This window comes from Mizuhopecten yessoensis, unplaced genomic scaffold (assembly GCF_002113885.1).
Source record: "Mizuhopecten yessoensis strain PY_sf001 unplaced genomic scaffold, ASM211388v2 scaffold8437, whole genome shotgun sequence".
NCBI lineage: Eukaryota > Metazoa > Mollusca > Bivalvia > Pectinida > Pectinidae > Mizuhopecten > Mizuhopecten yessoensis.
Window position 1 is genome coordinate 306,074 of NW_018407547.1, and position 3,245 is coordinate 309,318.

The following is a 3,245-nucleotide window of genomic DNA, read 5'->3' on the forward strand; positions in this document are numbered from 1 at the left end:
GGGGGGGGGTGATATTAAAATGGTCATATCATAAACTTTTTATCATGTTTTTTTCCTTTAAAATAAACAAAACATACACACACACAAAAAATCTTTATTTTATTTATATTCATAAAAATGGTAACAAAAACAATGATGTATATAAACAAAACAGTAACAATTATAGGTAAAAAGTCAACATTTAGAAATTCCCAAATTCCTACAAAATGGTATGGTTATTAAAATTTGGGTGGGGCTTTGTAAATCAATCTTTAAATTATTTTCCATGAAACCGCAGCTATTCCATGCCAACAATTCGTTTGTTTACCTCAAAAGTAGTATACAGTTAAAGTATGGGGTTGAGGGATATAGCAAGTTTCTGGTGTCCCGAGACCGGGGCCCGTATTCATGAAACCGTTCTCATGCTCAAGCATGGATTTTGTGCTCAAGTGTAATTTCTTGTTTAAGTTATAAATTATTTTTAAAAAAATGTTTTGTTAAAGTTTTGGACAAAAATTGAAGAAACTTGAAGCCGATACTGTTTTCAATATTTAAATTTGACTTTTTGATTGTTGACATGATTTAGGTGGGTTACAAGAAAGATGGCTTGAGCACAGAATCCTTGCTTGAGCATGAGAACGGTTTTATGAACACGGGCCCAGGTCTATTTCCCGAGGCGAAGCCATGGTCGAACTAGCTAGTAGAACGCGCTGGTTCTCGTATTGAAAAAAGGACACCTTCTGGAGAAAAGTCCTAGAGCCTGGGCTTCGCCTAGCTATAAAATTGCGTTATATAACCACTGGAGACTCCTACCGATCACTTCAATATGGTTGTAGAGTGGCTGCTAAAAGATGTTAAACTCTGAACAACTTAGTTTAGGTCCAAATATAGCTGTAACACATTATCAGGTCCCTGTGGAATAACAGACTTATAGTGACCAACTGTCAATGGCTTGATAACATAGATATTCGTACGATACTGTTGATGTCGGATGTGGAAGTATCGTAACGAGAATGCACAATAGTGTTGATGCCTGATACTTCTGTAAGTGCAGTGTGTCCATGCAAGAGAGTCTGCGAGACGGACAGACCATTTGTAGTCACCAACTGTATGAGATTATCAGTGTTCGGGCCCGAGTGGATACGAACACTGGTTCCGTTGGGGTTGGGTTTAACACCGCCTGCGCTTGGTATTCGCCTGACAGCAACCTTTCCCGCCCCTGTCCCACGTCTTGTTCGCAAGATGTGGTATCTGGGTCAGTATTATTTTGCTTAGATACACACACACACACACACACACACACACACACCGACATGCCCTTGGACCCCTATCTCACAAACACGATTTAAGAAATTGCGAACACGATTTAAGTAAAGCTGAAAAATCGTGTTGATTCGTGCTCGACCTTGTGGTTTGTGCAAATTTCTTAACCAAACACGACCCTCATACGACCTACATACGACTGAACATGACACTCATACGACTGTCATAAGATATTCATACGATACAACACGATTTAACCTCATTTAACACGACCCCAATACGACGGTTACGACCAAACACGACTGACATACGACGCCCATACGACATAACACGACTCAACACGACCGCCTTACAATTAAACACGAATCAATACGATGTCCATAAGACTGAGCAAGACCTTCATACGACATATTTTGTTTATTTTGGTCACGTTGGTCATGTAGTATATAGGCTGCATTGCAACAGCATTTCTGTGTCAGTCTTCACCATGTTCAACAACGAACAAGACCCGCAAGAAGCAGCTTTGGAGGAGGAGGAAGTACTTCCGGTAGCTATGGTTTTGATGGTGATGGGTAGGAGGCAGCGTAGGCGTGGCAGAGTAAGGAACAGAAAAAGATTCTGGGTTCGACTATGGTTGTAGAGGAGACCTTCTGGAGAAAAGCCCTAGGGCCTTGGCTTCGCCTAGCTATAACACCACTGGATACTCCTACCGATCACTTCAATATGGTTTTAGAGTGGCTGCTAATACCATCTCTACGATTGTCTACGACACATGTGAGGCTATTACTCAAGCGTACACAGATGAGGTCATGCCGACACCAAAAACCCCAGAGGCTTGGAAGGAGGTGGCTGATCAGTTTTCAACGAGATGGAACTTTCATAACTCTCTCGGTGCAATAGATGGAAAACATGAAGCTATAAAATGTCCACGAAATTCAGGCTCTTTCAATTATAACTATAAAGGTTTCTACTCTATCATACTCCTCGCAATAGTTGACGCTGCATACACGTTTCTGTATGTTGACATTGGGGTAAATGGTAAGCATTTCTGTGTCAGTCTTCTCAAGGACTGCGACATCTATTCTTCAAGGACTGCGACATCTATCAGGCACTGGACCAAGGCACTGCAGGTCTTCCAGAACCACAACCTCCTCCAAACGATGATCAACCCCTGCCATTCGCAATTATAAGAGATGATGCCTTCGCACTACGTCAATGGCTTGAAACCCTTCCCGTTCAGGTGCATGACGAACGCAGATCGAATCTTCAACTACAGGTTGTCGAGGGCAAGGCGAGTGGGGAAGAATGCTTTTGGCATCCTAGCGCATAGGTTAGTTAACTTACCTTTTATATTTTGAATCATAAACACTGTATGTCTCTACAAATTAGATGATGAAAGGAATTCATCAACTATTATCATATGTGTACATGTGTGTTTTAAAATGAACTCAACAACATTATATCTATTACATACTTTCTTACCTTGTTTTTCAGGTTCCGCTGCTTGCTTATCACTATGTAGCAATATCCTCATCGTGTGCAGACGATAACTATGGCATGCTGCGTAATGCACAACCTACTGATAACCCGCAACCCTAACCATGCTGCTCATATGGTGGATGGAGAGGACCCGATCACCCACGAAGTACTTCCGGGAGTCTGGCGAAATGAGGAGGACCTGGTTGGTTTGCAGGGCGTTGGAAACGCCGTAGGCAGAAACACTTCAAGCAAAAAAGACAAAGTGCAGCACAGGTACCTGCGGAGTTACTGCAACTCACCCATAGGAAAAGTAGACTGGCAGGATGATTTGATCTAACAAGAGTACCGCGGGGCGGAACAAAATACGCCCGCCGAATGTCATACAGTGTTATATACTTTCTTACATTCAAATAAGATCTGCATCATTCTAGAGTGGTTAGCTGATATGCTATAAAAAATATAGGAGAAAATCTTCAGAAAAAAAATCAAATACTGAAATGAACAAAAGGCAATAAATTTTGCAA